At 47.4% G+C, this 23428-nt stretch overlaps 1 long non-coding RNA gene across 7 annotated transcripts in view; it reads left to right on the forward strand.

Moving 5' to 3' along the window:
• LOC308187225 overlaps positions 1 to 23428 on the forward strand; it is a 69178-nt gene that overhangs the window by 40397 nt on the left and 5353 nt on the right. For 4 of the 7 annotated variants that reach the window (XR_013944530.1, XR_013944531.1, XR_013944532.1 and 1 more), the window contains one exon: positions 17089 to 17180. This is a non-coding gene — a long non-coding RNA (uncharacterized lncRNA). The other 3 variants (XR_013944534.1, XR_013944536.1, XR_013944535.1) reach the window with 3 other exon arrangements.

A 23428-nucleotide genomic window follows, 5' to 3' on the forward strand; every position in this document is an offset into this window, starting at 1 on the left:
TTTGTTCAACGATTAACAGTCCTACGTGATCTGAGTTCAGACCGGAGCAATCCAGGTCGGTTTCTATCTATGACACACTCTCCCCAGTACGAAAGGACCGGGAAAGTGGGGCCAATACCACAAGCACGCCCCCCCCCCTCTAAGCAGTGAAACCAACTAAACCGTGAAGAGGGCCTTCCCCCACCACTTTCAATCCTAGAAAAGGACCAGCTAGAGTGGCAGAGCCCGGCAAGTGCAGAAGGCTTAAGCCCTTTCCCCAGAGGTTCAAATCCTCTCCCTAGCTTCACCCATGATTCAAATAACAACACTAAGCTGCCTCGTTATATCCCTCCTATACATCATCCCAATCCTGATTGCCGTAGCCTTCCTAACCCTAGTAGAACGGAAAATCCTAAGCTACATACAATCCCGCAAAGGCCCTAACGTTGTCGGGCCTTTTGGCCTACTTCAACCATTTGCGGACGGACTGAAACTATTTACCAAAGAGCCCATCCGACCCTCTACCTCTTCCCCACTTCTATTCATTCTGATACCAATACTAGCCCTTGTCCTAGCCCTCACCACTTGAGCACCACTACCACTCCCATTTCCCCTAGCAGATCTAAACCTCGGAGTTCTCTTCCTAATAGCCATGTCAAGCCTAGCCGTCTACTCAGTCCTATGATCAGGCTGAGCCTCGAACTCAAAATACGCACTAATCGGAGCCCTACGGGCAGTAGCACAGACCATTTCATACGAAGTGACACTGGCCATAATCCTGCTATCAATAATCATACTAAGCGGAAGCTACACACTCAGCTCCTTTGCCATCGCACAGGAGCCTCTATACTTCATTTTCTCCTCATGACCCCTAGCAATAATATGATACGTATCCACCCTAGCAGAGACAATCCGAGCTCCTTTTGACCTCACAGAGGGTGAATCTGAGCTAGTCTCAGGGTTTAACGTTGAATACGCCGCAGGACCCTTCGCCTTATTCTTCCTAGCTGAATATGCGAACATTATGCTAATAAATACACTTACAGCCATCATATTCCTAAACCCAAGCGCCCTAGGGCCACCCACAGAACTATTCCCCGTCATCCTAGCCACAAAAGTCCTCCTACTATCTTCTGGTTTCTTATGGGTCCGAGCTTCATACCCACGATTCCGATATGACCAACTAATGCACCTACTATGAAAAAACTTCCTACCCCTCACACTAGCTCTGTGCCTCTGACACATCAGCATACCTATCTGCTATGCAGGCCTACCTCCTTACATAAGGAAATGTGCCTGAACTACAAAGGGTCACTATGATAAAGTGAACATAGAGGTATAACAGCCCTCTCATTTCCTGTTGACCTTAGAAAAGTAGGAATTGAACCCACACAAGAGAAATCAAAATTCTCCATACTTCCCTTATATTATTTTCTAGTAGAGTCAGCTAATCAAGCTATCGGGCCCATACCCCGAAAATGATGGTTTAACCCCCTCCTCTACTAATGAACCCTTACGCGACCCCAATCATAACCTTCAGCCTCATCTTGGGCACCACAATCACAATTTCCAGCAACCACTGAGTTCTGGCCTGGACAGGACTGGAGATCAACGCACTAGCCATCATTCCCCTAATTGCCAAATCCCACCACCCACGAGCAGTAGAAGCCGCAACGAAATACTTCCTAACCCAAGCAGCTGCTTCCGCCCTGGTCCTATTCTCTAGCATAACCAATGCCTGAGTCACTGGCCAATGAGACATCACACAAATAAACCACCCAACCTCCTGTCTACTACTGACAGCAGCAATCGCTATTAAACTGGGCCTAGTGCCATTTCACTTCTGATTCCCAGAAGTACTACAAGGATCGCCACTAATAACAGCCCTGCTACTCTCAACCCTCATAAAATTCCCCCCACTAACCCTGCTCCTACTAACATCCAAATCCCTCGACCCAGCTCTACTCACCGCCATGGCCCTAGCCTCAACAGCACTAGGAGGCTGAATAGGACTGAACCAAACACAAACACGCAAAATCCTAGCCTTCTCGTCCATCTCCCACTTAGGCTGAATCGCCATCATCCTAGTTTACAGCCCCAAATTGGCCTTACTTACCTTCTACCTATACACAATCATAACATCAGCCGTATTCCTAGCCCTTAACAAAATCAAAGCCCTTAACCTATCCATGATCACAACCTCATGAACAAAAACCCCAGTGCTAAACGCCACCCTAATACTAGTACTTTTATCCCTAGCAGGCCTCCCCCCATTAACAGGCTTTATACCAAAGTGACTTATCATCCAAGAACTAACTAAACAGGAAATAACACCAGCAGCCATGGCAATTGCCATGCTATCACTGCTCAGCCTCTTCTTCTACCTACGCCTCGCATACCACTCAACAATTACCCTTCCCCCCAACTCCTCTAACCACATAAAACAATGATACACTAGCAAAGCCCCAAGCACACCTACTGCGGTCCTTGCCTCACTATCAATCCTCTTACTTCCCCTGTCCCCAATAATACATGCCATTGTCTAGAAACTTAGGATAACACCCCAAACCGAAGGCCTTCAAAGCCTTAAATAAGAGTTAAACCCTCTTAGTTTCTGCACATTAAGACTTACAGAATATTAACCTGTATCTTCTGAATGCAAGTCAGACGCTTTAATTAAGCTAAAGCCTCCCTAGACAGATGGGCTTCGATCCCACAAAACTCTAGTTAACAGCTAAATGCCTAAACCAATTGGCTTCTGCCTACAAAGACCCTGACGCACCCTAGTGCGCATCGATGAGCTTGCAACTCAACATGAATTTCACTACAGAGCCGATAAGAAGAGGAATTAAACCTCTGTAAAAAGGACTACAGCCTAACGCTTCAACACTCAGCCATCTTACCCGTCACCTTCATCAACCGATGACTATTTTCCACTAACCATAAGGATATTGGCACCCTGTACCTCATCTTCGGGGCATGAGCAGGAATAGTCGGCACCGCACTCAGCCTATTAATCCGCGCAGAACTAGGACAACCAGGAACTCTCCTAGGCGACGACCAAATTTACAATGTAATCGTTACCGCTCACGCCTTTGTAATAAGCTTCTTTATAGTCATACCCATCATGATCGGAGGATTCGGCAACTGATTAGTCCCCCTCATAATCGGTGCCCCCGACATAGCATTCCCGCGAATAAACAACATAAGCTTTTGACTCCTCCCCCCATCATTCCTCCTCCTACTAGCCTCATCCACTGTAGAAGCTGGCGCCGGCACAGGCTGAACTGTCTACCCTCCCCTAGCAGGTGACCTTGCCCACGCCGGAGCTTCAGTAGACCTGGCTATCTTCTCACTCCACTTAGCCGGTATCTCCTCCATCCTTGGGGCCATCAACTTTATCACCACAGCCATCAACATAAAACCCCCCGCACTCTCACAATACCAAACCCCACTATTTGTCTGATCCGTACTAATTACCGCCATCCTACTCCTTCTATCACTCCCCGTACTCGCCGCCGGTATTACAATATTACTAACTGATCGAAACCTAAACACCACATTCTTCGACCCCGCTGGAGGAGGAGACCCAATCCTGTACCAACACCTATTCTGATTCTTCGGACACCCAGAAGTCTATATTCTGATCCTACCGGGGTTCGGAATCATCTCACACGTAGTCACGTACTACTCAGGCAAAAAGGAGCCCTTCGGCTACATGGGAATAGTCTGAGCCATACTATCCATCGGCTTCCTAGGATTCATCGTCTGAGCTCACCACATGTTTACAGTAGGAATAGACGTTGATACCCGAGCCTACTTTACATCAGCCACTATAATCATTGCCATCCCTACCGGAATCAAAGTATTTAGCTGACTAGCCACCCTGCACGGAGGAACAATCAAATGAGGCCCCCCCCCAATACTATGAGCTCTAGGATTTATCTTCCTATTTACCATCGGAGGATTAACAGGAATCGTTCTTGCAAACTCTTCCCTAGACATCGCCCTGCACGACACGTACTACGTAGTTGCCCACTTCCACTACGTCCTATCCATAGGCGCCGTCTTTGCCATTCTAGCAGGATTTACTCACTGATTCCCACTACTCACTGGGTTTACCCTACACCAAACATGAGCAAAAGCCCACTTCGGGGTAATATTTACAGGAGTAAACCTAACGTTCTTCCCCCAGCACTTCCTAGGCCTAGCAGGAATACCCCGACGATACTCGGACTATCCCGACGCCTACACACTATGAAACACCATTTCCTCCATCGGCTCCCTAATCTCAATAGTAGCCGTAATCATACTAATATTCATCATCTGAGAAGCCTTTTCGGCCAAACGAAAAGTCCTACAACCAGAACTAACTACCACAAACGTTGAATGAATCCACGGCTGCCCTCCCCCATACCATACTTTCGAGGAACCGGCCTTCGTCCAAGTACAAGAAAGGAAGGAATCGAACCCTCACATGCTGGTTTCAAGCCAACTGCATTAACCGCTCATGCTTCTTTCTTATGAGACGTTAGTAAACCAATTACATAGCCTTGTCAAGACTAAATCACAGGTAAAAATCCTGTACATCTCATGTGGCCAACCACTCCCAACTAGGATTCCAAGACGCCTCATCACCCATCATAGAAGAACTCGTTGAATTCCACGACCACGCCCTAATCGTTGCCCTAGCTATCTGCAGCCTAGTTCTCTACCTTTTAGCCCACATACTAACAGAAAAACTCTCGTCCAATGCTGTAGACGCCCAAGAAGTAGAGCTGATCTGGACAATCCTACCTGCTATCGTCCTGGTACTCCTCGCCCTCCCATCCCTACAAATCCTCTACATAATGGACAAAATCGATGAACCAGACCTCACCCTAAAAGCCATCGGCCACCAATGATACTGAAGCTACGAATACACAGACTTCAAAGACCTATCATTCGACTCCTACATAGTGCCCACCCCAGACTTACCCAACAGCCACTTCCGACTGCTAGAAGTTGACCACCGCGTAGTTATCCCAATAGAATCCCCCATCCGCGTGATCATTACTGCAGGAGACGTACTCCACTCCTGAGCAGTCCCAACGCTCGGAGTTAAAACAGACGCAATCCCAGGCCGACTAAACCAAACTTCATTCATTACCACCCGGCCTGGGATTTTTTACGGACAATGCTCAGAAATTTGCGGGGCTAATCACAGCTACATACCCATTGTAGTAGAATCAACCCCACTCCCACATTTCGAGGCCTGATCGTCCCTTCTATCATCATCCTAATCATTAAGAAGCTATGCAACAGCACTAGCCTTTTAAGCTAGCCAAAGAGGGACTTCCCCCTCCTTAATGATATGCCACAGCTTAACCCCGCACCATGATTTTCAATCATAATTATAACCTGATTAACCCTAGCACTCCTCATCCAACCAAAACTACTAGCCTTCACCACAACCAACCCCCCATCAAATAAGACCTCCCTCACTACCAAACCCACACCATGATCCTGACCATGAACCTAAGCTTCTTTGACCAATTTTCCAGCCCCAATCTATTCGGCATCCCCTTAATCCTACTATCCCTACTCTTCCCAGCCCTACTATTCCCGTCCCCAAACAACCGATGAATCAACAACCGCCTTTCTACTATCCAAACATGACTCCTTCACCTAATCACAAAACAACTAATAGTCCCACTCAACAAAAATGGCCACAAATGAGCCATAATATTTACATCCCTAATAATCATACTTCTTACAATCAACCTTCTAGGCCTCCTTCCATATACATTCACCCCAACCACCCAACTATCTATGAACATAGCCCTAGCCTTCCCACTATGGCTCGCCACACTACTAACAGGCCTACGAAACCAACCATCAGCCTCTTTAGCCCACCTATTACCCGAAGGTACCCCTACACCCCTAATCCCCGCACTAATCCTGATCGAAACAACCAGCCTACTAATCCGCCCCCTAGCCCTCGGAGTCCGCCTTACAGCCAACCTTACAGCAGGACACTTACTCATCCAACTCATCTCTACAGCCTCCATTGCATTAATACCCACCCTTCCTGCAGTATCCATCCTAACAATAATCATCCTACTACTCCTAACCATCCTAGAAGTAGCAGTAGCCATAATCCAGGCCTACGTCTTCGTGCTCCTTCTAAGCCTATACTTACAAGAAAACATCTAATGGCACACCAAGCACACTCATACCACATAGTTGACCCAAGCCCTTGACCAATCTTCGGGGCAGCCGCCGCCCTACTCACAACCTCAGGATTAATCATGTGATTCCACTACAACTCATCCATACTACTAACCCTAGGCCTCATCTCAATACTCCTAGTAATACTCCAATGATGACGAGACATTGTACGAGAAAGCACCTTCCAAGGCCATCACACTCCCACAGTCCAAAAAGGCCTACGATACGGCATAATCCTTTTCATCACATCCGAAGCATTCTTCTTCTTAGGGTTCTTCTGAGCGTTCTTCCACTCGAGCCTGGCCCCAACCCCAGAACTAGGAGGCCAACGACCCCCAACAGGAATTAAACCACTCAACCCGATAGAAGTCCCCCTACTAAACACAGCCATCCTACTAGCCTCAGGCGTTACCGTAACGTGAGCCCATCACAGCATCACAGAAGGAAACCGAAAACACGCCATCCACGCCCTAACCCTAACGATCCTCCTGGGATTCTACTTCACAGCCCTACAAGCAATAGAATACCACGAAGCCCCATTCTCAATCGCCGATAGCGTCTACGGATCTACCTTCTTCGTTGCCACTGGATTCCACGGACTCCACGTAATCATCGGATCCTCCTTCCTGACCGTCTGCCTCTTCCGACTGATCAAGTTCCACTTTACATCAGACCACCACTTCGGATTCGAGGCAGCAGCCTGATACTGACACTTCGTAGACGTCATCTGACTATTCCTCTACATAACCATCTACTGATGAGGATCTTGCTCTTCTAGTATATTAATTACAATTGACTTCCAATCTCTAGAATCTGGTATAAACCCAGAGGAGAGCAATGAACGCACTCATGTTCATATTCGCCCTATCATCAATCCTAAGCGCCGCCCTAACCGCATTAAACTTCTGACTCGCCCAAATAAACCCCGACTCAGAGAAACTCTCACCGTACGAATGTGGATTCGACCCACTTGGATCTGCTCGATTACCATTCTCAGTCCGATTCTTTCTCAGTAGCCATCCTGTTCGTCCTATTCGACCTAGAAATCGCCCTCCTACTCCCCCTGCCATGAGCCGTCCAACTCCAATCCCCCCTAATGACCCTCACCTGAACTGTAGTGATCCTCCTTCTCCTAACACTCGGACTGGCCTACGAGTGAATTCAAGGGGGCCTAGAATGAGCAGAATAACAGAAAGTTAGTCTAACCAAAAAGATAGCTGGTTTCGACCCAGCAGATTACAGCCAACCCTGTAACTTTCTTATGTCGCCCCTACATTTAAGCTTCTACTCAGCCTTCATTTTCAGCGGACTAGGACTAGCCTTCCACCGAACCCACCTAGTATCCGCCCTACTATGCCTTGAAAGCATAATATTATCGATATTCGTAGGCCTATCAATATGATCCATCGAAAACCAAGTCTCCTCATTCACCATGGTACCAATTCTCATGCTAACCTTCTCAGCGTGTGAGGCGGGCACAGGCCTGGCCATCCTAGTAGCCTCCACCCGCACACATGGCTCCGACCATCTACACAACCTAAACCTCCTGCAATGCTAAAAATCATCCTACCCACAATCATACTTCTTCCAACAGCCCTGCTGTCTCCACCAAAATTTCTATGGACTAACACCACCTTATACAGCCTCCTAATCGCTGCCCTAAGCCTACAGTGATTAATCCCAACCTACTACCCCTACAAATTTTTATCCAACTGAACAGGAATTGACCAAATCTCATCCCCCCTCCTAGTACTATCCTGCTGACTACTCCCACTCATAATCATAGCAAGCCAAAACCACCTGCAACAAGAACCCCTACAACGCAAACGAATCTTTATCTCAACCTTAGTCGCAGTCCAGCCATTCATCCTACTAGCCTTTTCCACCACAGAACTAGCACTATTTTACATCTCATTTGAAGCAACCCTCATTCCCACCCTAATCTTAATCACCCGATGGGGGAACCAACCAGAACGCCTAAGCGCTGGCATCTACCTGCTATTCTACACGCCAGTAAGCTCTCTACCCCTGCTAATCACAATCATACACCTATACGTGAAAATTGGCACCCTGCACCTGCCAACCCTACAACTAACCCACCCAACCCTATCCACCTCATGGACAGGAATACTATCAGGTCTAGCACTGCTCATAGCATTCATAGTAAAAGCCCCACTATACGGCCTACACCTCTGACTGCCAAAAGCCCACGTAGAAGCACCCATCGCAGGCTCAATACTCCTCGCCGCCCTACTACTAAAGCTAGGAGGATACGGAATTATACGAGTCACTCTATTTATGGGCCCACTGTCCAACCTCCTGCACTACCCCTTCCTAACCCTGGCCCTATGAGGCGCCCTAATGACTAGCTCAATCTGCCTACGACAGACAGACCTAAAATCACTAATCGCTTATTCATCCGTTAGCCACATAGGCCTAGTTATCGCCGCAGGAATAATCCAAACCCACTGATCATTCTCAGGGGCAATGATCCTAATAATTTCCCATGGACTAACTTCCTCCATACTATTCTGCCTAGCCAACACAAACTATGAACGTACGCACAGCCGAATTCTACTACTCACACGAGGCCTACAACCTCTCCTACCACTCATAGCTACCTGATGATTGCTGGCCAATCTAACAAACATAGCCTTACCCCCAACAACAAACCTCATAGCAGAGCTAACCATTATAATCACCTTATTCAACTGATCTGCCTTCACGATCATCCTAACAGGAATCGCAACCCTACTAACCGCCTCCTACACCTTATTCATACTACTAATGACCCAACGAGGCTCAATCCCCTCCCACATCACATCTATGCAAAACTCAACCACACGAGAACACCTGCTCATAACACTCCACATTATCCCAATATTCCTCCTAATCCGCAAACCCGAACTGATCTCCGGAATCCCCTCATGCAAGTATAGTTTAAACCAAACATTAGACTGTGATTCTAAGAATAGAAGTTCAAACCTTCTTACCTGCCGAGGGGAGGGTTTAACCAACAAGAGCTGCTAACTCTTACATCTGAGCCTAAAACCTCAGCCCCCTTACTTTTAAAGGATAACAGCAATCCACTGGTCTTAGGAACCACCCATCTTGGTGCAAATCCAAGTAAAAGTAGTGAACCCCACACTACTAATCAACTCCCTCACACTACTCACGCTGACAATCCTCCTAACCCCAATCATCCTGCCATTTCTATTTAAAAACTTTAAAAACACCCCACAAGCCACCACCCGCGCTGTTAAAACCGCATTCCTAATTAGCCTAGCCCCTACAACCGCATTCATCTACTCGGGAGTAGAATCTGTCACCTGCCACTGGGAGTGAAAATTCATTATAAACTTTAAAATCCCCCTGAGCCTAAAAATAGACCAATACTCAATAACATTTCTTCCAATCGCCCTATTTGTAACATGATCAATCCTACAATTCGCCATATGATACATGGCCTCAGAGCCATACGTAACAAAATTTTTCACCTACCTACTGACATTCCTAGTCGCCATACTCCTCCTAACAACCGCAAACAACATATTCCTCCTATTCGTAGGCTGGGAAGGAGTACGAATCATGTCCTTCCTTCTCATCGGCTGATGACAAGGCCGAGCAGATGCCAACACCGCCGCCCTACGAGCCGTAATCTACAACCGAATCGGAGACGTCGGACTGATCCTGAGCATAGCATGACTAGCTTCAACATTCAACACCTGAGAGATCCAACAAGCCGTACACCCCCACCAAACCCCAATCCTCCCCCTCATAGGATTAATCCTCGCAGCCGCAGGAAAATCCGCCCAATTTGGACTCCACCCATGACTGCCCGCAGCAATAGAAGGCCCCACCCCAGTATCAGCCCTACTGCACTCCAGTACCATAGTAGTAGCCGGAATCTTCCTGCTCATCCGCATGCACCCCCTGCTAGCCACCAACCAGACAGCCCTAACTGCCTGCCTATGCCTAGGTGCTCTATCAACCCTATTCGCTGCCACATGCGCCCTAACCCAAAATGACATCAAAAAAATCATTGCTTTCTCAACATCCAGCCAACTAGGACTAATAATAGTCACTATCGGACTAAACCTCCCACAACTAGCCTTCCTACACATCTCAACCCATGCCTTCTTTAAAGCCATACTATTCCTATGCTCAGGGTCTATCATCCACAACCTAAACGGAGAACAAGATATCCGAAAGATAGGAGGCCTACAGAAAATACTCCCAGTCACTACTTCCTGCCTAACCATCGGAAACCTGGCGCTGATAGGAACCCCATTCCTAGCCGGATTCTACTCAAAAGACCTCATCATCGAAAGCTTAAACACATCATACCTAAATACTTGAGCCCTACTCCTAACCCTTATAGCCACAGCATTCACCGCAACCTACAGCATCCGCATAACCATCCTAGTCCAAGCTGGACAAACCCGAATCCCCCCAGTAGTATCAATAAACGAAAACAACCCACTAATCACCGCCCCCCTAACCCGACTCGCCCTAGGCAGCATTACAGCAGGAATAATCATTACCTCTTTCATCACACCAACCAAAACCCCCCCAATAACCATACCCCTTATCACCAAAACCGCTGCCATCCTCATAACAATCCTAGGAATCATCCTAGGCCCCTCATGTACAGGGCCACACCCCTCTAACGGCGCAAGCTTACATAGAAACATTATTAACAGACCTAGACAGATACAAAAACCCCTACAAGACCACGTATTAACTAACCCTGTTAACCCGACTCAGGAGCGCCTATAAGAGCGATTAAAATCTGTGAAAGGAACTCGGCAAATTAATAAGGCCCGACTGTTTACCAAAAACATAGCCTTCAGCAAATTAAACAAGTATTGAAGGTGATGCCTGCCCGGTGACTTAGGTTTAACGGCCGCGGTATCCTAACCGTGCAAAGATAGCGCAATCAATTGTCCCATAAATCGAGACTTGTATGAATGGCTAAACGAGGTCTTAACTGTCTCTCACAGATAATCAGTGAAATTGATCTCCCCGTGCAAAAGCGGGGATGTGAACATAAGACGAGAAGACCCTGTGGAACTTAAAAATCAACGACCACCGCGAATCCTCAATCAACCCCACTGGGGCCACTACCATCGCAGAGCCTGGTCGATATTTTTCGGTTGGGGCGACCTTGGAGGAGAACAAATCCTCCAAAAACAAGACCATACCTCTTTACCTAGAGCTACCCCTCAAAGTGCTAACAGTGACCAGACCCAATATAATTGATTAATGGACCAAGCTACCCCAGGGATAACAGCGCAATCCCCCTCAAGAGCCCATATCGACAGGGGGGTTTACGACCTCGATGTTGGATCAGGACATCCTAATGGTGCAGCCGCTATTAAGGGTTCGTTTGTTCAACGATTAACAGTCCTACGTGATCTGAGTTCAGACCGGAGCAATCCAGGTCGGTTTCTATCTATGACACACTCTCCCCAGTACGAAAGGACCGGGAAAGTGGGGCCAATACCACAAGCACGCCCCCCCCCCTCTAAGCAGTGAAACCAACTAAACCGTGAAGAGGGCCTTCCCCCACCACTTTCAATCCTAGAAAAGGACCAGCTAGAGTGGCAGAGCCCGGCAAGTGCAGAAGGCTTAAGCCCTTTCCCCAGAGGTTCAAATCCTCTCCCTAGCTTCACCCATGATTCAAATAACAACACTAAGCTGCCTCGTTATATCCCTCCTATACATCATCCCAATCCTGATTGCCGTAGCCTTCCTAACCCTAGTAGAACGGAAAATCCTAAGCTACATACAATCCCGCAAAGGCCCTAACGTTGTCGGGCCTTTTGGCCTACTTCAACCATTTGCGGACGGACTGAAACTATTTACCAAAGAGCCCATCCGACCCTCTACCTCTTCCCCACTTCTATTCATTCTGATACCAATACTAGCCCTTGTCCTAGCCCTCACCACTTGAGCACCACTACCACTCCCATTTCCCCTAGCAGATCTAAACCTCGGAGTTCTCTTCCTAATAGCCATGTCAAGCCTAGCCGTCTACTCAGTCCTATGATCAGGCTGAGCCTCGAACTCAAAATACGCACTAATCGGAGCCCTACGGGCAGTAGCACAGACCATTTCATACGAAGTGACACTGGCCATAATCCTGCTATCAATAATCATACTAAGCGGAAGCTACACACTCAGCTCCTTTGCCATCGCACAGGAGCCTCTATACTTCATTTTCTCCTCATGACCCCTAGCAATAATATGATACGTATCCACCCTAGCAGAGACAAACCGAGCTCCTTTTGACCTCACAGAGGGTGAATCTGAGCTAGTCTCAGGGTTTAACGTTGAATACGCCGCAGGACCCTTCGCCTTATTCTTCCTAGCTGAATATGCGAACATTATGCTAATAAATACACTTACAGCCATCATATTCCTAAACCCAAGCGCCCTAGGGCCACCCACAGAACTATTCCCCGTCATCCTAGCCACAAAAGTCCTCCTACTATCTTCTGGTTTCTTATGGGTCCGAGCTTCATACCCACGATTCCGATATGACCAACTAATGCACCTACTATGAAAAAACTTCCTACCCCTCACACTAGCTCTGTGCCTCTGACACATCAGCATACCTATCTGCTATGCAGGCCTACCTCCTTACATAAGGAAATGTGCCTGAACTACAAAGGGTCACTATGATAAAGTGAACATAGAGGTATAACAGCCCTCTCATTTCCTGTTGACCTTAGAAAAGTAGGAATTGAACCCACACAAGAGAAATCAAAATTCTCCATACTTCCCTTATATTATTTTCTAGTAGAGTCAGCTAATCAAGCTATCGGGCCCATACCCCGAAAATGATGGTTTAACCCCCTCCTCTACTAATGAACCCTTACGCGACCCCAATCATAACCTTCAGCCTCATCTTGGGCACCACAATCACAATTTCCAGCAACCACTGAGTTCTGGCCTGGACAGGACTGGAGATCAACGCACTAGCCATCATTCCCCTAATTGCCAAATCCCACCACCCACGAGCAGTAGAAGCCGCAACGAAATACTTCCTAACCCAAGCAGCTGCTTCCGCCCTGGTCCTATTCTCTAGCATAACCAATGCCTGAGTCACTGGCCAATGAGACATCACACAAATAAACCACCCAACCTCCTGTCTACTACTGACAGCAGCAATCGCTATTAAACTGGGCCTAGTGCCATTTCACTTCTGATTCCCAGAAGTACTACAAGGATCGCCACTAATAACAGCCCTGCTACTCTCAACCCTCATAAAATTCCCCCCACTAACCCTGCTCCTACTAACATCCAAATCCCTCGACCCAGCTCTACTCACCGCCATGGCCCTAGCCTCAACAGCACTAGGAGGCTGAATAGGACTGAACCAAACACAAACACGCAAAATCCTAGCCTTCTCGTCCATCTCCCACTTAGGCTGAATCGCCATCATCCTAGTTTACAGCCCCAAATTGGCCTTACTTACCTTCTACCTATACACAATCATAACATCAGCCGTATTCCTAGCCCTTAACAAAATCAAAGCCCTTAACCTATCCATGATCACAACCTCATGAACAAAAACCCCAGTGCTAAACGCCACCCTAATACTAGTACTTTTATCCCTAGCAGGCCTCCCCCCATTAACAGGCTTTATACCAAAGTGACTTATCATCCAAGAACTAACTAAACAGGAAATAACACCAGCAGCCATGGCAATTGCCATGCTATCACTGCTCAGCCTCTTCTTCTACCTACGCCTCGCATACCACTCAACAATTACCCTTCCCCCCAACTCCTCTAACCACATAAAACAATGATACACTAGCAAAGCCCCAAGCACACCTACTGCGGTCCTTGCCTCACTATCAATCCTCTTACTTCCCCTGTCCCCAATAATACATGCCATTGTCTAGAAACTTAGGATAACACCCCAAACCGAAGGCCTTCAAAGCCTTAAATAAGAGTTAAACCCTCTTAGTTTCTGCACATTAAGACTTACAGAATATTAACCTGTATCTTCTGAATGCAAGTCAGACGCTTTAATTAAGCTAAAGCCTCCCTAGACAGATGGGCTTCGATCCCACAAAACTCTAGTTAACAGCTAAATGCCTAAACCAATTGGCTTCTGCCTACAAAGACCCTGACGCACCCTAGTGCGCATCGATGAGCTTGCAACTCAACATGAATTTCACTACAGAGCCGATAAGAAGAGGAATTAAACCTCTGTAAAAAGGACTACAGCCTAACGCTTCAACACTCAGCCATCTTACCCGTCACCTTCATCAACCGATGACTATTTTCCACTAACCATAAGGATATTGGCACCCTGTACCTCATCTTCGGGGCATGAGCAGGAATAGTCGGCACCGCACTCAGCCTATTAATCCGCGCAGAACTAGGACAACCAGGAACTCTCCTAGGCGACGACCAAATTTACAATGTAATCGTTACCGCTCACGCCTTTGTAATAAGCTTCTTTATAGTCATACCCATCATGATCGGAGGATTCGGCAACTGATTAGTCCCCCTCATAATCGGTGCCCCCGACATAGCATTCCCGCGAATAAACAACATAAGCTTTTGACTCCTCCCCCCATCATTCCTCCTCCTACTAGCCTCATCCACTGTAGAAGCTGGCGCCGGCACAGGCTGAACTGTCTACCCTCCCCTAGCAGGTGACCTTGCCCACGCCGGAGCTTCAGTAGACCTGGCTATCTTCTCACTCCACTTAGCCGGTATCTCCTCCATCCTTGGGGCCATCAACTTTATCACCACAGCCATCAACATAAAACCCCCCGCACTCTCACAATACCAAACCCCACTATTTGTCTGATCCGTACTAATTACCGCCATCCTACTCCTTCTATCACTCCCCGTACTCGCCGCCGGTATTACAATATTACTAACTGATCGAAACCTAAACACCACATTCTTCGACCCCGCTGGAGGAGGAGACCCAATCCTGTACCAACACCTATTCTGATTCTTCGGACACCCAGAAGTCTATATTCTGATCCTACCGGGGTTCGGAATCATCTCACACGTAGTCACGTACTACTCAGGCAAAAAGGAGCCCTTCGGCTACATGGGAATAGTCTGAGCCATACTATCCATCGGCTTCCTAGGATTCATCGTCTGAGCTCACCACATGTTTACAGTAGGAATAGACGTTGATACCCGAGCCTACTTTACATCAGCCACTATAATCATTGCCATCCCTACCGGAATCAAAGTATTTAGCTGACTAGCCACCCTGCACGGAGGAACAATCAAATGAGGCCCCCCCCCAATACTATGAGCTCTAGGATTTATCTTCCTATTTACCATCGGAGGATTAACAGGAATCGTTCTTGCAAACTCTTCCCTAGACATCGCCCTGCACGACACGTACTACGTAGTTGCCCACTTCCACTACGTCCTATCCATAGGCGCCGTCTTTGCCATTCTAGCAGGATTTACTCACTGATTCCCACTACTCACTGGGTTTACCCTACACCAAACATGAGCAAAAGCCCACTTCGGGGTAATATTTACAGGAGTAAACCTAACGTTCTTCCCCCAGCACTTCCTAGGCCTAGCAGGAATACCCCGACGATACTCGGACTATCCCGACGCCTACACACTATGAAACACCATTTCCTCCTAGTCCTAGGACTTAGAGAAACTCCAGTACTAAAAATAGTAAACACAAGCAATAATTTCATATACTTCACTCTCACTCACCACTCAACTATCAGCTAACCACACCCCCGTCCACATAGCTTAACACAAAGCATGGCACTGAAGTTGCCAAGATGGCATAAAACATGCCTGCGGACAAAAGACTTAGTCCTAACCTTACGGTTGGTTTTTGCTAAATATATACATGCAAGTATCCGCGCCCCAGTGTAAACGCCCTCGACCACCTACCCCCATACAGGCCTTGAGGAGCGGGTATCAGGCACACCCAAGTAGTAGCCCAAGACGCCTCGCTAAGCCACGCCCCCACGGGTATTCAGCAGTAATTAACATTAAGCAATGAGTGCAAACTTGACTTAGTTATAGCAACAGCCTAACTTCAAGGGTTGGTAAATCTTGTGCCAGCCACCGCGGTCATACAAGAAACCCAAATCAACCGTCCTATTGACACGGCGTAAAGAGTGGTAAAATGCCTATCCTAGCTAACTAAGATCAAAATGCAACTAAGCTGTCATAAGCCCAAGATGCACCTAAACACACCATTAAGATGATCTTAGGAACTAAAGACTGATTTAAACCCACGAAAGCCAGGGCCCAAACTGGGATTAGATACCCCACTATGCCTGGCCCTAAATCTTGATACTTACTTTACCGAAGTATCCGCCAGAGAACTACGAGCACAAACGCTTAAAACTCTAAGGACTTGGCGGTGCCCCAAACCCACCTAGAGGAGCCTGTTCTACAATCGATAATCCCCGATTAACCCAACCACCCCTTGCCAACACAGCCTACATACCGCCGTCGCCAGCCCACCTCGAATGAGAGCACAACAGTGGACACAATAGCACCCCGCTAATAAGACAGGTCAAGGTATAGCCTATGGAGTGGAAGAAATGGGCTACATTCCCTATTCATAGGGCACACGGAAAGAAGCGTGAAACCACTTCTGGAAGGCGGATTTAGCAGTAAAGTGGGACAATAGAGCCTACTTTAAGCCGGCCCTGGGGCACGTACATGGTTAAACATGCCTGTTAGTAGTGTGGCGAGCCATAGTGGGAAGGCTAGGGCTATGTTCATAGATAGTTGGGTGGTTGGGGTGAATGTATATGGAAGGAGGCCTAGAAGGTTGATTGTAAGAAGTATGATTATTAGGGATGTAAATATTATGGCTCATTTGTGGCCATTTTTGTTGAGTGGGACTATTAGTTGTTTTGTGATTAGGTGAAGGAGTCATGTTTGGATAGTAGAAAGGCGGTTGTTGATTCATCGGTTGTTTGGGGACGGGAATAGTAGGGCTGGGAAGAGTAGGGATAGTAGGATTAAGGGGATGCCAAATAGATTGGGGCTGGAAAATTGGTCAAAGAAGCTTAGGTTCATGGTCAGGATCATGGTGTGGGTTTGGTAGTGAGGGAGGTCTTATTTGATGGGGGGTTGGTTGTGGTGAAGGCTAGTAGTTTTGGTTGGATGAGGAGTGCTAGGGTTAATCAGGTTATAATTATGATTGAAAATCATGGTGCGGGGTTAAGCTGTGGCATATCATTAAGGAGGGGGAAGTCCCTCTTTGGCTAGCTTAAAAGGCTAGTGCTGTTGCATAGCTTCTTAATGATTAGGATGATGATAGAAGGGACGATCAGGCCTCGAAATGTGGGAGTGGGGTTGATTCTACTACAGTAGGTATGTAGCTGTGATTAGCCCCGCAAATTTCTGAGCATTGTCCGTAAAAAATCCCAGGCCGGGTGGTAATGAATGAAGTTTGGTTTAGTCGGCCTGGGATTGCGTCTGTTTTAACTCCGAGCGTTGGGACTGCTCAGGAGTGGAGTACGTCTCCTGCAGTAATGATTACGCGGATGGGGGATTCTATTGGGATAACTACGCGGTGGTCAACTTCTAGCAGTCGGAAGTGGCCGTTGGGTAAGTCTGGGGTGGGCACTATGTAGGAGTCGAAGGATAGGTCTTTGAAGTCTGTGTATTCGTAGCTTCAGTATCATTGGTGGCCGATGGCTTTTAGGGTGAGGTCTGGTTCATCGATTTTGTCCATTATGTAGAGGATTTGTAGGGATGGGAGGGCGAGGAGTACCAGGACGATAGCAGGTAGGATTGTCCAGATCAGCTCTACTTCTTGGGCGTCTACAGCATTGGACGAGAGTTTTTCTGTTAGTATGTGGGCTAAAAGGTAGAGAACTAGGCTGCAGATAGCTAGGGCAACGATTAGGGCGTGGTCGTGGAATTCAACGAGTTCTTCTATGATGGGTGATGAGGCGTCTTGGAATCCTAGTTGGGAGTGGTTGGCCACATGAGATGTACAGGATTTTTACCTGTGATTTAGTCTTGACAAGGCTATGTAATTGGTTTACTAACATCTCATAAGAAAGAAGCATGAGCGGTTAATGCAGTTGGCTTGAAACCAGCATGTGAGGGTTCGATTCCTTCCTTTCTTGTACTTGGACGAAGGCCGGTTCCTCGAAAGTATGGTATGGGGGAGGGCAGCCGTGGATTCATTCAACGTTTGTGGTAGTTAGTTCTGGTTGTAGGACTTTTCGTTTGGCCGGAAAGGCTTCTCAGATGATGAATATTAGTATGATTACGGCTACTATTGAGATTAGGGAGCCGATGGAGGAAATGGTGTTTCATAGTGTGTAGGCGTCGGGATAGTCCGAGTATCGTCGGGGTATTCCTGCTAGGCCTAGGAAGTGCTGGGGGAAGAACGTTAGGTTTACTCTTGTAAATATTACCCCGAAGTGGGCTTTTGCTCATGTTTGGTGTAGGGTAAACCCAGTGAGTAGTGGGAATCAGTGAGTAAATCCTGCTAGAATGGCAAAGACGGCGCCTATGGATAGGACGTAGTGGAAGTGGGCAACTACGTAGTACGTGTCGTGCAGGGCGATGTCTAGGGAAGAGTTTGCAAGAACGATTCCTGTTAATCCTCCGATGGTAAATAGGAAGATAAATCCTAGAGCTCATAGTATTGGGGGGGTCTCATTTGATTGTTCCTCCGTGCAGGGTGGCTAGTCAGCTAAATACTTTGATTCCGGTAGGGATGGCAATGATTATAGTGGCTGATGTAAAGTAGGCTCGGGTATCAACGTCTATTCCTACTGTAAACATGTGGTGAGCTCAGACGATGAATCCTAGGAAGCCGATGGATAGTATGGCTCAGACTATTCCCATGTAGCCGAAGGGCTCCTTTTTGCCTGAGTAGTACGTGACTACGTGTGAGATGATTCCGAACCCCGGTAGGATCAGAATATAGACTTCTGGGTGTCCGAAGAATCAGAATAGGTGTTGGTACAGGATTGGGTCTCCTCCTCCAGCGGGGTCGAAGAATGTGGTGTTTAGGTTTCGATCAGTTAGTAATATTGTAATACCGGCGGCGAGTACGGGGAGTGATAGAAGGAGTAGGATGGCGGTAATTAGTACGGATCAGACAAATAGTGGGGTTTGGTATTGTGAGAGTGCGGGGGGTTTTATGTTGATGGCTGTGGTGATAAAGTTGATGGCCCCAAGGATGGAGGAGATACCGGCTAAGTGGAGTGAGAAGATAGCCAGGTCTACTGAAGCTCCGGCGTGGGCAAGGTTACCTGCTAGGGGAGGGTAGACAGTTCAGCCTGTGCCGGCGCCAGCTTCTACAGTGGATGAGGCTAGTAGGAGGAGGAATGATGGGGGGAGGAGTCAAAAGCTTATGTTGTTTATTCGCGGGAATGCTATGTCGGGGGCACCGATTATGAGGGGGACTAATCAGTTGCCGAATCCTCCGATCATGATGGGTATGACTATAAAGAAGCTTATTACAAAGGCGTGAGCGGTAACGATTACATTGTAAATTTGGTCGTCGCCTAGGAGAGTTCCTGGTTGTCCTAGTTCTGCGCGGATTAATAGGCTGAGTGCGGTGCCGACTATTCCTGCTCATGCCCCGAAGATGAGGTACAGGGTGCCAATATCCTTATGGTTAGTGGAAAATAGTCATCGGTTGATGAAGGTGACGGGTAAGATGGCTGAGTGTTGAAGCGTTAGGCTGTAGTCCTTTTTACAGAGGTTTAATTCCTCTTCTTATCGGCTCTGTAGTGAAATTCATGTTGAGTTGCAAGCTCATCGATGCGCACTAGGGTGCGTCAGGGTCTTTGTAGGCAGAAGCCAATTGGTTTAGGCATTTAGCTGTTAACTAGAGTTTTGTGGGATCGAAGCCCATCTGTCTAGGGAGGCTTTAGCTTAATTAAAGCGTCTGACTTGCATTCAGAAGATACAGGTTAATATTCTGTAAGTCTTAATGTGCAGAAACTAAGAGGGTTTAACTCTTATTTAAGGCTTTGAAGGCCTTCGGTTTGGGGTGTTATCCTAAGTTTCTAGACAATGGCATGTATTATTGGGGACAGGGGAAGTAAGAGGATTGATAGTGAGGCAAGGACCGCAGTAGGTGTGCTTGGGGCTTTGCTAGTGTATCATTGTTTTATGTGGTTAGAGGAGTTGGGGGGAAGGGTAATTGTTGAGTGGTATGCGAGGCGTAGGTAGAAGAAGAGGCTGAGCAGTGATAGCATGGCAATTGCCATGGCTGCTGGTGTTATTTCCTGTTTAGTTAGTTCTTGGATGATAAGTCACTTTGGTATAAAGCCTGTTAATGGGGGGAGGCCTGCTAGGGATAAAAGTACTAGTATTAGGGTGGCGTTTAGCACTGGGGTTTTTGTTCATGAGGTTGTGATCATGGATAGGTTAAGGGCTTTGATTTTGTTAAGGGCTAGGAATACGGCTGATGTTATGATTGTGTATAGGTAGAAGGTAAGTAAGGCCAATTTGGGGCTGTAAACTAGGATGATGGCGATTCAGCCTAAGTGGGAGATGGACGAGAAGGCTAGGATTTTGCGTGTTTGTGTTTGGTTCAGTCCTATTCAGCCTCCTAGTGCTGTTGAGGCTAGGGCCATGGCGGTGAGTAGAGCTGGGTCGAGGGATTTGGATGTTAGTAGGAGCAGGGTTAGTGGGGGGAATTTTATGAGGGTTGAGAGTAGCAGGGCTGTTATTAGTGGCGATCCTTGTAGTACTTCTGGGAATCAGAAGTGAAATGGCACTAGGCCCAGTTTAATAGCGATTGCTGCTGTCAGTAGTAGACAGGAGGTTGGGTGGTTTATTTGTGTGATGTCTCATTGGCCAGTGACTCAGGCATTGGTTATGCTAGAGAATAGGACCAGGGCGGAAGCAGCTGCTTGGGTTAGGAAGTATTTCGTTGCGGCTTCTACTGCTCGTGGGTGGTGGGATTTGGCAATTAGGGGAATGATGGCTAGTGCGTTGATCTCCAGTCCTGTCCAGGCCAGAACTCAGTGGTTGCTGGAAATTGTGATTGTGGTGCCCAAGATGAGGCTGAAGGTTATGATTGGGGTCGCGTAAGGGTTCATTAGTAGAGGAGGGGGTTAAACCATCATTTTCGGGGTATGGGCCCGATAGCTTGATTAGCTGACTCTACTAGAAAATAATATAAGGGAAGTATGGAGAATTTTGATTTCTCTTGTGTGGGTTCAATTCCTACTTTTCTAAGGTCAACAGGAAATGAGAGGGCTGTTATACCTCTATGTTCACTTTATCATAGTGACCCTTTGTAGTTCAGGCACATTTCCTTATGTAAGGAGGTAGGCCTGCATAGCAGATAGGTATGCTGATGTGTCAGAGGCACAGAGCTAGTGTGAGGGGTAGGAAGTTTTTTCATAGTAGGTGCATTAGTTGGTCATATCGGAATCGTGGGTATGAAGCTCGGACCCATAAGAAACCAGAAGATAGTAGGAGGACTTTTGTGGCTAGGATGACGGGGAATAGTTCTGTGGGTGGCCCTAGGGCGCTTGGGTTTAGGAATATGATGGCTGTAAGTGTATTTATTAGCATAATGTTCGCATATTCAGCTAGGAAGAATAAGGCGAAGGGTCCTGCGGCGTATTCAACGTTAAACCCTGAGACTAGCTCAGATTCACCCTCTGTGAGGTCAAAAGGAGCTCGGTTTGTCTCTGCTAGGGTGGATACGTATCATATTATTGCTAGGGGTCATGAGGAGAAAATGAAGTATAGAGGCTCCTGTGCGATGGCAAAGGAGCTGAGTGTGTAGCTTCCGCTTAGTATGATTATTGATAGCAGGATTATGGCCAGTGTCACTTCGTATGAAATGGTCTGTGCTACTGCCCGTAGGGCTCCGATTAGTGCGTATTTTGAGTTCGAGGCTCAGCCTGATCATAGGACTGAGTAGACGGCTAGGCTTGACATGGCTATTAGGAAGAGAACTCCGAGGTTTAGATCTGCTAGGGGAAATGGGAGTGGTAGTGGTGCTCAAGTGGTGAGGGCTAGGACAAGGGCTAGTATTGGTATCAGAATGAATAGAAGTGGGGAAGAGGTAGAGGGTCGGATGGGCTCTTTGGTAAATAGTTTCAGTCCGTCCGCAAATGGTTGAAGTAGGCCAAAAGGCCCGACAACGTTAGGGCCTTTGCGGGATTGTATGTAGCTTAGGATTTTCCGTTCTACTAGGGTTAGGAAGGCTACGGCAATCAGGATTGGGATGATGTATAGGAGGGATATAACGAGGCAGCTTAGTGTTGTTATTTGAATCATGGGTGAAGCTAGGGAGAGGATTTGAACCTCTGGGGAAAGGGCTTAAGCCTTCTGCACTTGCCGGGCTCTGCCACTCTAGCTGGTCCTTTTCTAGGATTGAAAGTGGTGGGGGAAGGCCCTCTTCACGGTTTAGTTGGTTTCACTGCTTAGAGGGGGGGGGGCGTGCTTGTGGTATTGGCCCCACTTTCCCGGTCCTTTCGTACTGGGGAGAGTGTGTCATAGATAGAAACCGACCTGGATTGCTCCGGTCTGAACTCAGATCACGTAGGACTGTTAATCGTTGAACAAACGAACCCTTAATAGCGGCTGCACCATTAGGATGTCCTGATCCAACATCGAGGTCGTAAACCCCCCTGTCGATATGGGCTCTTGAGGGGGATTGCGCTGTTATCCCTGGGGTAGCTTGGTCCATTAATCAATTATATTGGGTCTGGTCACTGTTAGCACTTTGAGGGGTAGCTCTAGGTAAAGAGGTATGGTCTTGTTTTTGGAGGATTTGTTCTCCTCCAAGGTCGCCCCAACCGAAAAATATCGACCAGGCTCTGCGATGGTAGTGGCCCCAGTGGGGTTGATTGAGGATTCGCGGTGGTCGTTGATTTTTAAGTTCCACAGGGTCTTCTCGTCTTATGTTCACATCCCCGCTTTTGCACGGGGAGATCAATTTCACTGATTATCTGTGAGAGACAGTTAAGACCTCGTTTAGCCATTCATACAAGTCTCGATTTATGGGACAATTGATTGCGCTATCTTTGCACGGTTAGGATACCGCGGCCGTTAAACCTAAGTCACCGGGCAGGCATCACCTTCAATACTTGTTTAATTTGCTGAAGGCTATGTTTTTGGTAAACAGTCGGGCCTTATTAATTTGCCGAGTTCCTTTCACAGATTTTAATCGCTCTTATAGGCGCTCCTGAGTCGGGTTAACAGGGTTAGTTAATACGTGGTCTTGTAGGGGTTTTTGTATCTGTCTAGGTCTGTTAATAAT

Source organism: Anser brachyrhynchus (assembly GCF_964034855.1).
Source record: "Anser brachyrhynchus genome assembly, contig: SCAFFOLD_227, whole genome shotgun sequence".
NCBI lineage: Eukaryota > Metazoa > Chordata > Aves > Anseriformes > Anatidae > Anser > Anser brachyrhynchus.